Source organism: Ceratotherium simum, chromosome 16 (assembly GCF_057802395.1).
Source record: "Ceratotherium simum simum isolate JZ-2026a chromosome 16, ASM5780239v1, whole genome shotgun sequence".
Classification (NCBI taxonomy): domain Eukaryota; kingdom Metazoa; phylum Chordata; class Mammalia; order Perissodactyla; family Rhinocerotidae; genus Ceratotherium; species Ceratotherium simum.
The window spans coordinates 44,478,614-44,492,243 of NC_141915.1; the positions used below are offsets into that span (position 1 = coordinate 44,478,614).

Sequence of the window (13,630 nt, forward strand, 5' to 3'; positions counted from 1 at the left end):
CCTCAGATAGATGGATCTTATCTTCCCTTCAGCCAAACCCTCCAGATGCTGAGGGACCTCTTGCTAGAGGCCCCTGGCCCATTTGTTTCCAGTCTGTGTAGGAAAACCCAAACGGCACTGGAGTTTGTTTCGAGGTGTGGTGATTTTAAAATACGTGTGCAAATTCTTTGATACTCCTTCTTGAAGAGGTGGAGCCTGAGTCCTTTCGCTTGAGTGTGGGTGGACTTAATGACTTCTGTCTAATGTGTAGAATGAAGTGGAAATGGCAGTAGGCGACTTCTGAGACTAGGTCATAAAAGGCACTGTTGTTGCCTTCTCTTTCTTGGATTTCTCACACTGAGGGAAAGCCAGCTGCCAGGTTGTGAGGACACTCAAGCAACCCAATGGACAGATGGTCAGAAACTCTTGCATATGGTGAGAAGCTGAGGCCTCATGCCAATAGCTAGCAGAGGACTGAGGGCTTTGGCCAATAGCCATGTGAATAAGCCATCTTGGAAGCAGATCCTCCAGCCCCAGTCAAGCCTTCAGATGACTGCAGCTGGGCTAATGTTTTGTCTGTAACCTCATTAGAGACCTTGAGCCAGAACCCTCCAGCCAAGCTGCTTCTGAATTTCTGATTTGCAGAAGCTGTGAGACAATAAGTGTTCGTCGTTGTGAAATAATAGAAAAAATATATCTTGGTCTCTGCCCCTAGTTCCTGGCACAGAGCACCTAAAGCTCTTGTAATTTCCTAAGTGATAGGAGCACTAGAAGCATCCTTTGTTATAACACTTGGTCTTTGACCTTGGTTCCTAACACCAAGCTCCTAAATCTTGGAATTTCTTGGGTGATAGGAGTGTCTTTTGTTCTAACGAGGTGACTCTTGATGGGCTTCTAGATAGTTTCAGGATGGGGCCTGGTCACCAGAAAGACCAGCAGTGGTTAGAAGCTTGGCACTTTCAGCCCCACCCCCATCCTCTGGGAAGGGGAGAGGGGCTGGAGATTGAGTTAATAATTGGTTATGCCTATGTGATGAAAACTCCATAAAAATTCCCAAAATATAGGATTTGGGGAGCTTCTGGGTTGGTGAACACACCCATGTGCCAGGAGAGTGGCTTGCCCCAACTCCATGAGGACAGAAGCTCCTGCGTTCTGGACCCTTCCAGACCTTGCCCTACAAATCTCTTCATCTGGCTATTCATCTGTGTCCTCTTATCATGTCCTTTATTATATAATAAACCAGTAAATGCAAGTAAGTGCTTCCTTGAGTTCTGTGAGCCGTTCTAGCAAATTATGGAAGTGGGGAGACCAAGAAGGGGGTTGTAGAAACCCTGATTTATAGCCAATTGTTCAAGAAGTACAAGTGACAACCTGGGACTTGCAATTGGCATTTGGAGCTGGGGGCGGGGGCAGTCCTGGGGGACTGAACCCTTAACCTGCGGGATCTGATGGTATTTCCAGGTAGATAGTCTCAGAATTGAGCTAAATGGTAGGACACCTGGCTGGGGTTGGAGAATCACTTAATGTGTGGAAACAGCCCCCACACACTGGTGATCGGAAGTGGAGTGTGGTGGTAGCATGAGAGTAAAGAAGAGACACAGGACTGTTTTCCTATGTGATTGTTTTAACCTACCAAGTTTTGGGTAATTTTTGTGTGTATGTGCGAGGAAGATTACCCTGGGCTAACATCTGTTACCAACCCTCTTTTTTTTTGCTAAGGAAGATTGGCCCTGGGCTAACATCCATGCCCATCCTCCTCTACTTTATATGTGGGACGCTGCCACAGCGTGGCTTGATAAGCAGTGCATAGGTCCGTGCCTTGGATCCAGACCTGCGAATCCTGGGCCGCCGAAATGGAGCATATGAACTTAACCACTACGCCACTGGGCTGGCCCTTGGGTAATTTTTTAACTGCAGCAATAGATAACTAACACACGAAGCAAGAGCAGAAAGCTTCATGAGAGGGCAGGCGAGAGAGCCGAGGCAGGTGTGACACCCAAAGACCTACCTGCATTTGGTGGACAGGGAGCAGCATTGTAGGGACAGAGATCCGTGCGTTCAGGTGTGCCCTCTCATTCACTGTGGGTGCTGTGATTCTCCCTGTTGTGCAAGTGAGGAAATGGGCTCAGTAGGTCAAATCCCTTGACCAAGGCTGCGGAGCTGGTTGGTGGTGGAGCCAGGACCTGAGCCCAGCCTGTCTGCCCTTGTCCGTGCTCTCCCACTCTTCCACACCACCTCAATGATCTTGGTGACCTTGGGCAGGCCCCTCCCCTTCTGAGGGCATTTCACAGAACTCAGGCAGGCCCCTCGCACGTCCATGAGAAGATTGAGCCTCGTGCTCCCTGCCCTGGTTGCTCTGACACAAGTGTGTGGGCACTGCCCCAACAGCCTTTGCTGTGTAGGGGGCCCCGGAGTAGGGCCACCCTGTGCTAAAGATCCGGTGCGCCAAGGAGGAGGACTTGGCTCTGGGGGCCCCTGGCAAACTTGCAGAGCCCTCAGCAGCCATCCGCACCCCATCCCAGTTTCCCCCACTGAACACAGAGACATATGTACCCAGGCCTGTTTGCAATTATTCTATCATCATCCCCTGCCCTTGGCCTAGCTCCTCTCTTCACCTCTACCCACGCAGATGCCAACATTGGGTGTTTGCTCAAGAAACCTGTGCTCGGGGTGATGAACTTTGGTGACGAATCAAAGTGATGAACCTGGAGCCTCAGGTGTGAGGCTCTCACCACTTACGGGGACATGATGGGGGCAGCATCCGCTGAGGGGCAAACACAGCCCTGGGTGGGGGGATGCTTTCCTGGAGGGTCAGATCAGGAAAACAGAGCCAGAAACAAGGATCTGGAAAAGTCTTGGGATGTTGGCTGCTTAGCAGTTGCCAGAAGTTCCTGTCTGTCTCCCGGGGCCTTGGGCAGCACTATTGACATCTGAACTCTTTCTTCCACACCCCCTTCTGCAGGCCAGGACAGATGCCACTCTGGACCCCTCCTCCATAGCTCCATTCAGGCCTCCCCTGAGACACTCCTCAGCCACGTCCCTCTGATGCACATCTTCCATCCTAGCCACGACCCCAGCCCCACCTCACTGCCCTCCCCACAGCTCCCATACTCGCTGCCTCTCCTCACAGCCTGCATTAGCTCTGCTCATGCAAGTAGTCGAGCTGCCCCAGGGAGCTTCCTGCAGCTCCACTCTTATCCTGCCCACCCCCTTCCTGAAGAACCCCCATGGGCTCCTGGGTGCTCACTGTGAGGCCCTCCAAACTGGACCATGTACTGCATCATTCCCTGCCACAGCGGCCTCTCTCCGCGTGGTTTGAGTTGGGGGTGCCCAGACCTCCTAGGACTGAACCCTTTCTGTAGACACCCCCACCCCCCTGCACCCATCTCCACACTAGGAGTGGAGGAAAGACAGATGGATAAGGGTGTCTGCACAGCTTGAGGGGCAAGGTGTGGGGAGAGGCAGATAGAATGGACCCCAGGATGGACAGATGGACAAGGCGTTCAGCTCTCCCCCTTCCTGAATGGCCGCGGGAAGAATGAGGTCGCTGCCCACGCCTCTCGCCGAGATGCTGAGAGTGTGAATGAGAACAGCTTGCAAGGGGCTCTGACAGGCACAGCCTGGTGAGGAGACCTTTTGTAACCTTCCGGACCTGGCATTGAACCAGAGGACAAGTTACGTGACCCAGGTTGCTATGCCCTTTTAGCCTTCCTGGCTTACATCCCAGATGCCCCTACACTCTGCAGAGACTCTTTAATCTGGGGAGGGGACATGGATTTGTCTGGGGAGGAGGTGGCGGTTCTGGGATGCATTTCGTATGTTCAATCCTATGGGTATGTACACATGTACATTTTTTTTCCTGGAATGTCTGCAGCTTCTCAAAGGGGTCTGTGACCCGTAAAAGGGTCTAACTTGGTACCAGGCTCTCCAGACTGGACCCACATGGATGTTTACTCCCAGCAAATCTGGATTCCAAGTCTAAGGGCTGTCGGCATTCACCCTGAAGAAGCGCTCACCTCTTCACTTTGAAACCCTAATAACCCGCTTCAGGGAGATTTGAGATCAGACCTGCCGGGCAGGTGCGTCCTCAATCCTTCGCTTCCTCCCAGGCAGACCTCAGTGTCCCCGCACCTGAAAGTGGCCCACGCCCCAGGCTACAGGTGATGTTCTCAGCGACAGGGAAACCAGCTGCCTCATGCAGACATCCTGCGTCTGAGCAGTCTCTTCCCAAAGGCATTTTAAAAAATTTAACTTAAATGCATGAGCTTCCGCCTTGTGTAGGAGTTTTCATGTGTTTCCTGGAACAGAACTCAGCTTCCTAGCATGACAGGCAAACAGAGTTGTTCACGTGATAATAGCTCCAATCACGGCAAAAATGCCTTCTGTCTTGGTCTTGTCTAAATCTCTCCTCAATCCTGCTTTAACCTGAGGCCTGAAAGCTGACCATAGCATGCTCATAAAAGCCAAGTGCAACAGAGAGGAAGGTTCCCTGAAGGATTGCCCTGTCCTAGTAGAACTTTACCTTATTTTTTTACATGTGATAAGGTCCTGAAAGTGTCTGAGAATATCAAATGTATCAAAGTTGGATGGTGATCTTATGCTATACAAGAGGCAGTGTTGCCTACTGGTTAAGGACACGGACAATGACCTTGGGGGCATGGGCATAAGTCTGCCACTTCTTGATGTGTGGCTGAGAGCTCTCTGCACCTCAGATGAGAACCCTTGTAGGGTTCTTGTGCAAATTAAGTGATTTAATATATTTAAAGCACTAGAACAGAATCTTATGCCTTATCTGTGTTAATGATTATTGTTGTATGTTTGAAGGTGGGTTCTATACTCAGAGCTAAAATGAGTGATCGCCTCCCTAATTATATTTTGCCTCTAAGACACAGTTAGTGACAATGTATTTCTAAGACTGTTTTCTTTCCCTCCCAAGTGAATCCAGTCAACAGCTCAAGACCAATGAACACTCGGCTGAAGGTAAAGATTTGCCACTTTCAGTATCCTAATGAATTTCATCTTAGTTTCAATTAAGTTTGTGAAAACTTTTGTTTCTTATTACAAATACTTGCACTTTATTTTCCTGTTTTTGCTCATTCTTTACATCAACAAACACAACAACATAGTCAAACAATTGCACCACCATGTTGTACGGTACAGGCCAAATGGAATGGCTGTGCTTCAAACATGGGACTGTTGGCTGGTGATTTGTGTCACCTTATGACATCTCAACATATTTGCCAGGGGATGTGCAAAAGTCCAAATTTAGTGAAGGAAAATCAATTTAAGAATGTCAAAGCCCAATGTACAATGATGGCGATGATTTGAAAGCCAAAGGCCGTTGAGGTGGGGACATATTTCTGGGTTCATGTCATGATCTGCTTGTTGAGAGGACAATTTGTTATCATGAAGTTGGAGACAGGTGTCCTTCACTTTAATAGCAGAGCCATTCCAAAAGAGCTGGCTATAAAGCAACCATTCATAACGTGAGTCGTATATTTTTTTAATTCTATTATAAAATTAAGATAGTATTCTACAGGAAAATGGACGGCTTTGAAAAGTTTTGGAGATGGGGCCAGGTGTATGTCACACTGGGACCGTGGTAAGCGAGTTTGGAGAGCACTTTTAGTAATTGCTATTCCTTCCTGTAGCAGAAGCTTGAAAGGAAGGCTCTTAAATTTTGAAAGGGGAGACTCTTACGTGGAATTGTGGTGAGCTCTACGGTGTACTCCGCTTGAGAAGCTATAGGGAGCAGCAGATACTCAAGGCTGCCTCCTCAGTGTGGCCTGGAGCCCTCCCCTCTTTTGTTCTCCAGCAGGAGAGTGTCTTGAATTACAGCTGATAACTCTCGATAACATCTCCATTCTTTATCCCACATTTCTTTGTCTCCTTTCGTGATTGGGCTTAGTTAGATAGCGCTGGAGTTCTCCACTCTCCTTACAGTTCGGGTTTACGTAATCTTGGTATTCTCCTTACTTTGATGGCTAGATTCTAGAAGTTGGAGACGACATGTGTGACTGAGCAACATGTCTGGCAATGAGACATAGAGAGAGTCCTGATGCTGATGGAGGCCTGCACGTGTTGACAGGATGGCTCTGTATATAGAAGCAGCCAAGGGCCCCAGAGGGGAATACCATCACCAGAGAGCGCCTCATAGGGACAGAACTCTAGTTCCTTCCTTCCCCTCTCTTGGTAATGCCCTTGCTTTTCAATTCTGGGGTGTGAGTTGTTTTCGTGATGGCAGCTTGCTAAATTGACCAGGGTTGGCGACTGTTACAATGTCCAGTGGTGTTTGGATCTTACAAACATTTGTGAGTGTTTTTTCTATCCCCTATTCCTGTCATGTCAGTGGGCAGTAGTGCCTTATAAGCTGCTAGGTCAGCCTGGCTGCCACTGTCCCCACATAATCCTGGGGACTCCAAGAAGGTTTCAGAGGCTGAGGAGAGGCCAGTCCCGTGGTCCTGGCCAGGCGGGGGTTTCACCATTGACCTTGCATCCTTATGCTTCTCCAGACTGTAAGGGTTCCTTCTGTCCTGGGAGACCTCAGCTGTATCCTCGCAGCCCTCACAAACCTCAGGGCCTCATCAAGTTCTCAGATTAGGTGGGTCCAGGAACTCATGCCTACCTCCTCTGTCCCAGACTCCAGCACCGTTGTCAAAGCTGACAGAGCAGGATGCCATGTCACATTCCACCAGTGGGAATAGGCGTTCAACGTGTGCAGTGCTTCCCTTTGAAAGCACCTTAACTCAAGAGTTCTAGAAAACAAACTATTGCTCACCTTTATCAATCCTGGAAGCTCATATTTTAGTAAAGCTAATTTACTTCAAAGAAGGTGTGGTAAAATTATTCAAGCCCACTTGGAAATCCACTATAAAGAATTCTAGCATTTAAAAATTTTTATTATTTTCCTAATTATGGGAGTAATACATGCTCATTGCAAAGAATTAAGAAAATACAGAAAGGTACATAGAAATAAAATCTCCCAGAATCTTACCTCTCAGAAATAACCATTATTAGCATTTAATGTGCCACCTTTTTCTTCTGTGCACAACTATTTATAAAATTAGGTGGTACTTTATATACAGTTTTGCGTCTTGCTTTTTTCACTTTATACAAATGGAACATTCCCCAGTGTCATTATCTATTCTTCAAAAAAGCCATTTTAATGACTACATAATATTTCATTGTCTGGTTGTACCAGAATTTATTTAGCCATTTCTATTTGCAGGCATCTAGGCAATTTCCTATTTTTCATGATTATAAATCATGCTGCGGTGAATATTCTTGTCCAGGAAATCTTTATCTGGGTTTCTGATAATTTCCTTAGAAGAAATTCTTAGAAGGGGAATTACAGTCTCAACTCTGCTGGTACCTCTCTCCTTACGGATTCCTGAGGAGGCGAGTGGCTCCTGTCACCCCGAGTGAGTGGCCTTTGCTGCCTCTGAGGCCTGGACAGGAGGATCTTTATTCACGCCAGGGAGAGATGCAAAGGGGACCCCGCAGCCTCCCCAGGCTATTCACCTGAACCCCTCCATGCAAAGCAGAGCTTCCCCCAGTAGGAATAATTTCATAATTAACTTAGAGACTAAAGCATATTTAATTAACCATGGAAACCCTCTCAGCCATCTGCCTCTGTTTTTATTTTGAGGAAGATGGCAGATCTTTTTTTCCCTTAGCTCCCTCTTTTTGGGGATGGAGCTCATTTCCAGCATCTTGTGTGGAGCAGGCCTCACATCTTGCCAGTGGTGTCCCAGAGAGGCCGAGTCAGGGGTTCCGCTTGCAGTGGCAGGCTGGGTCGGAGGTCGTGCAGGCCCCTGCCTGGGGGCAGACAAGGCCAGACAAAGGCAGCACCTGCTCCCGCAGAGCGCTGGCCATCCGGGGGGCCCCAGCCTCTGCCTCCTGGCTGCTGTCTTCAAGTCACAGGCCTGCGGAGCACGCATGCAGGAAGGAAACTAAGAGGAAAAGGCCAATGCTGTCATTTCTCAAGTGAGGAAACTGAGGCCTGGAGAGGTTCAGGGCGAGCCTGAGGACACAGAGTCTGAGGCCCCTACTTTGCTCCTTTGCTGCGCCCTCAAGGGCGGGAGTCTGGCTGCATTCCACAGTCGGAGGATTTTTTTTTTTTTTTTTTTAAAGATTTTATTTATTTTATTTTTTCCCCCCAAAGCTCCAGTGGATAGTTGTATGTCGTAGCTGCACATCCTTCTAGTTGCTGTATGCGGGACTCGGCCTCAGGATGAACGGAGAAGTGGTGCCTCGATGCGCACCCGGGATCCGAACCCGGGCCACCAGCATCGCAGCGTGCGCACTTAACCACCAAGCCACAGGGCCGGCCCTCCACAGTCGGAGGATTTAAATAGAATCCTAAGCGCTATAATGGCCCACAATGTCGGAGCGCTTTAAAATGTGCAAAATGCATTCCCAGATCACATCTTGCTGGATACTCACCCCAGCCCTGGAGGAGCACTCGAGGGAGACTCAGGAGGTCACATGATTTGCCTGTAGTCGCACAGCTGGTGCGTGAGTGTTGGGGCTGAGATGGAAACACTAAGTGCTTTGATCGGAATTGCTAATATATCAAAATGCCTTTTATTTCCATGGTATTCCTTACAGGCCCCTGACTGGGTGCTCAATGAGGAAGGGTCCAACAGAGCATGAGTCCAGTTATTTCTCATGACATCACCTCCTCCAGGAAGCCTTCTTAGACCCTCTCCCCAGACTGAGTTGGGAGGGAGGGCTGGTTCTCTGCCCCTTTGTCACCCCACATATACCTCAGTATTATACCCTAAGGCTCTAAACTTCATGTTGGACCCCCATTCTAGCAAAGGGCCTGACTTCCTTATACTAGCCAGTCAATGAATGACATTGAATTTGATGAGACTGAATGTGGACACGGGTGTGATTGCTTCAGTAGCCTCCCCTTTGCCTTCCCTTTCACTTTGGCAGGTGGTCATCTGCCATCCCTCTAGGGGGTGAGTGTCGTGTGTGCCTTGGGATGGTCCCCAAGGGCAGCCATATGGATCCACTCATGCTGCCAGGCTGGCCGTGTGCCCCAGAGCCTGGAGCTGCTGGCAGAGATGGGGATCCAGGCCAGACCCCAACCAGGTAACATCACCTTTAATAGATGTGCAGACAGGCCTGGAGGGGGACTGGGGATATCTGCCACTAGGCAGCCTTGTGCTTTCAGGCAAATCATTTCCACCCTCTGAGACTCATTTTCTCCTCTATCAGGTGAGGCAATTGGACTGGACCCTTCCATCCCGATATTCCAGGTCCTGTGACTCTATTTATAATGACCCCTGGCAGGGGCCAGGAGGGGCAGGATGAAGACCAGGGCAAAAAGATAGAGTCAACTTCAGCAAGATGTGGGGACCCCGGACCTGACAGCCAAGCTAAAATGCAGTCTGTGTATCAAGGGCTCGGGCAACAGAGGAAGTGCAAAGCCTTGAAGAGCTCCTGGATCTACTCGAATGTTCCTGCCAGGCTGAAAATCTCTCTCCTTTTAAGATGTAAGAGATTTGCTCCCTGAGACTTGTCTTCAATCATTTTCTATCCCTCCCCAGCCGCTACAGGCAGCATGGAAGGCGAGGGAATCTGTGGGGATGAGTTAGGAGTCTGCAGATATTCCTCCAGAGCTGCAGGTGTTAAATCCAAAGCAGGCTGGGCTCCACTGAGATGAGATGCGCTTGGTCCTCCATGGCGGAGCACTGGGAATCGCCTGACCCGGAGCACCCCCGCGGCCTCCCCCAGCACCACCCGCCTCGGCGCCCTGCACCCCACCTGGGCCAGCTCCTCTCTGAAATACAGTAAAATGAGGATGGAGAATTTATTTTTTTCTATCAAGGGCATGCCCCACAGAATGGAAATATAAATCAATGGAAGAAGATGAAATGCAGGGAGCTTTTGGGCGAGAGAAATAGAAAAGGTTTCAGTCATTTGCTTTCAAAAATCAAGAATGGGGAGCATGTAACTCTATCTGGGAAACATAAACAGTAATAAAAATACACTTTAGTCATATACTATGGCCAGTTATGAGAGAGAGGCTGAAGGGGGAGGATAAAGAGCTTCAAGGAGTAGGGGAGGGGAGGAGAAGCAGAGTTAGAAACAGGTGACTAGAAATAAGGAAAAAATCAAAACTTGAGAGAGAGAGCACGCGAGCAAGAGATCCACATTTAGAAAAACACAAAAATGCAGACAAAAAAGAGAATCGTGCACACACAACACAGACAGAGACACTGGATGTGAAGAGAGCCAGAGATGGAGGGGCCGGAGACACATGAAGAGGAACACCCGAGGAGACGGCCAAGATGGAGCTCCTCCAGGAAAACAGCTATTTACCATAAACGACAGAGCCATCAAGGGGTGTTTTTTTCTTTTCTTTTTTTAAGAGGCAAACATTACCAGAATTACTTCTCTTTTTCAGAATTACTTTGTAATGTGTTTTCTTTCCTATCTAACTTGAGAAGTACAGGCATTCTTGAGAATCGATTTTCCTCATTTGCCAAGGCAGAAAAAGTCTCCTTTACAGTTCTGGAAGGAAGACATCACGCCTCATGTGGTAGCCTTTTATGATGATGCCGAAGCCACTGGAAACCTTTAAGGTACTGTGGTGTTTTCACAGCTGCAGACCTTGGGGCCCTCACCTCTCGGTGCAGCTAGACGGCCACATTCAGCTTAGCCCTGCCCGGCCCTCGAAGTGAGCCTCCTTTGTTCAGAGACCGCCAATTTGGAATCGGGGATGATTCAGCTCCAGCTGGAGCTGACCATGCCACTCTGCTTGGTGACAGAGTTTGCTGATCAAATGAGAAATGAAAATAAGATGGCGGCAGATGTGTTGAGTGAAAGAAAAGAACAAGCGCCAGGCACTCGGGCTGCATCGTAACCAACAGCAGCTTCCCCAACCCACTGAGTGCTCTCAGGGCTCGCTGCCAGGGACACCTCTCCCTCCCCTGCCTCCGCCTGGTGAAGTCTTTCCTGCGACATCATTCCCCAACCAATTCACATGTATTAAGCATCTCCTCTGCAAATCCTTTTCCAATAACCCCCTACTCCTTGGGGGTTTATTGTTCCTTCCTTTGGGCTCCCGTCACCACCACGGGTTGTTGCCATGCTGTGGGTCTTAGTGTATTCCATTAGAGTCAGCTTTCTCAACATTTGGAGTGTTATTTGGGGCTGGGTACCGCTTTGTTGTGGGGGGGCAGTCCTGTGCATTGTAAGATGTTTAGCAGCATTCATCTCCTCTACCCACTAGATGCCAGTAGCCCCATCACCCCAGCTTCGACAACTGAAAATATCTCCAGTTATAGTCAAATACCCCCTGGGGGGTCAAAATCACACCCCAGGACACTGTGTTAGAATGAGCTGTTTGAGTGTGTCAGCCCTCAGAGAGGGTGCACCTTCTGGACCCTCAGCGATAGAACGGTGCCTGGCAGAGAGAAGGCACCTGGATTCTGTGGAGGAAGAATCTAGACACTTGGACTATGCTGATGGGCAGGTAGACATTGAATTGGCCAGTTGTGCATATTGGCCATGTTGATCATTGAAATAGGAGTGAGTTGCCATGTGAGATCTGTAACCAAGTCCACAGGTCTCTATTTAATGCTAACCTACTATGAACCCTGGGTGACGTATATGAGGAATATAAAAGAAAGCTTCTACCTTTTATTTTATTTTTTAATTTACTTTTTTGTGTGTATGAGGAGGACTAGCCCTGAGCTAACATCTGATGCCAATCCTCCTCTTTTTTCTTGAGGAAGATTGGCCCTGGTCTAACATCTGTGCCCATCTCCCTCTACTTTATATGGGACGCCGCCATAGCATGGCTTAACAAACGGTGTGTTGGTGCGCGCCTGGGATCCAAACCTGTGAACCCTGGGCCGCCGCAGTGGAGGGCACGCACTTACCTGCTGTACCACCGGGCCGGCCCCAAGAAAGCTTCTACATTTAAGGCACTTATGATGATCTAGTTCATCAGCAAAGGGCTGCAGCTACCGGATGCTAATGTAGGAATACCAGGCAGCTTGTAATGATGCTCTGAAGCAGTGTGCGTTCCTCTATAAGGGGTTAGGGGTTTGGAGAAGGGAAAACCGGAGTTGGCTGGTATTCCTGTGGAGGGCTTAGGACACTACATAGAACTTGACCTGGGCCTTTAAAGATGGTGGGACTTGGATGAGGACAGTGGACTGGAGGTAAGTGTGGTGGGCCTGAGCAGGGAGAGTTCACCTCATGGGGCAGATCCAGTCAGACAGGTCCAGAGGTTGGGTCTCGATTCAGGGAGGCCAAATGTCTCCAAGTATGTCTTGAGCAGACTTCGTCAGGGTCACCTGGGGTACTGGTCACAAATACAGATTCCTGGGCCATCCAGGCTTGGTGAGTCAGTTTCACCAGAGGGAGCCCAGGACTCTGCCTTTTTCACATGCCCCAAGATGACTCTGGTGCTTGGTAAAGTTTGAGACTTACTTCCTTGGCGAGGAGCATTGACCTGTCTTAGGTCATAACTTTGGTCTTCCACTGCGTACAGTCTGCAGGGTTTACACAGCTGAACAGAGTGGTTGAGCACACAGGCAGTGGAGCCAGATTGCCAGGGTCCAAATCCTGGCTCTGCCATTTCTAGCCATGCAACCCTGGGCAACTGAATTACTTGAAACTTCTGTGCCTCAATCTTCTCATCTGTAAGATGAGACATGCCCCTGCCTCATAGGATCTTTGTGATGATTAAATAAGTCAATACACATAAATGCTTAGAGTGATGCCTGGCAGACTGTAAACGCTCACTCAGTAAATATTAGTTGTCATCATCATCATTATTATTGTGGCATTTGATGCTTGCCAAAGGTTCGAAAGGGCTAAAGCCATCTTTCTTTAAAATACGTTCTGTCACCCACAGCCCTGCTCTGCTCCCCTTGCCTTGCTTCCAGTGACTCCAAACCCGAGTTTAACTGGCCCCTCCCTCCTCCTGCAGGACGGCGCCCAGGCTCTCTGAGTGAGGTGAGAGGCAGTAGTGGGGCACAAAGGAGTATCCTGGCAGGTCTGTTTCTGCCGGTCTGCGGCTCTGAAAGGAGAGAGTTCTTGCCTCCCGAGCTCAGGGTGGACATATTGGAGGCCTAGAACCTCCTCTTGTCATTGCCACATGGCAGTGTCGCTCCTCAACAACTCTCTCCCCGAGGGGTCCCGCGCCTGAGCGGAAAAGAAGAGACGGCAGAAAGAGGTCCCTCTGTAGGAAGGGCTGTGGACCCTGCTGGCCTGTTCGTAACAGCGTGATGCTGGGTCCAAACGCCGCACACCGGCCTCCCCAGCCTCACAATAACCCTGCAAAGTGGGTGGGGAGGCCTTGCCCACCCCATTTAAAAAATAGCAGCTTTATTGAGCTAAAATTCGCATACCATACAATTCACCCTTTTGAAGTGTACAATTCAATGCTTTATAGCATATTTCCAGAGTTGTGCAACCATCACTACTACCTAATTTTAGAATATTTCATCACTCCAAAAAAGAACATTTTCATCACTCCCATTCCCCCGACTCCCCCAGTCCAAGCCCCTGGCAACCACGAATCTACTCTCTGTCTCTATGGATTTGCCTATTCTGGACATTTCATATAAATAGATTCATACAGTATGTGGTCTCTTGTGTCTGGCTTCTCTCACTTAGCATT

General features: G+C 49.0%; 1 long non-coding RNA gene across 1 annotated transcript; it reads left to right on the forward strand.

Annotated features, from left to right (window-relative positions):
• Positions 1-3,921: 3,921 nt before the first annotated feature.
• LOC147915046 (uncharacterized) lies at positions 3,922-10,035 on the forward strand. Its single transcript, XR_015554595.1, has 3 exons — positions 3,922-4,058; positions 4,916-4,959; positions 9,208-10,035. It is a non-coding gene; the product is annotated as an uncharacterized LOC147915046 (long non-coding RNA).
• Positions 10,036-13,630: the final 3,595 nt, after the last annotated feature.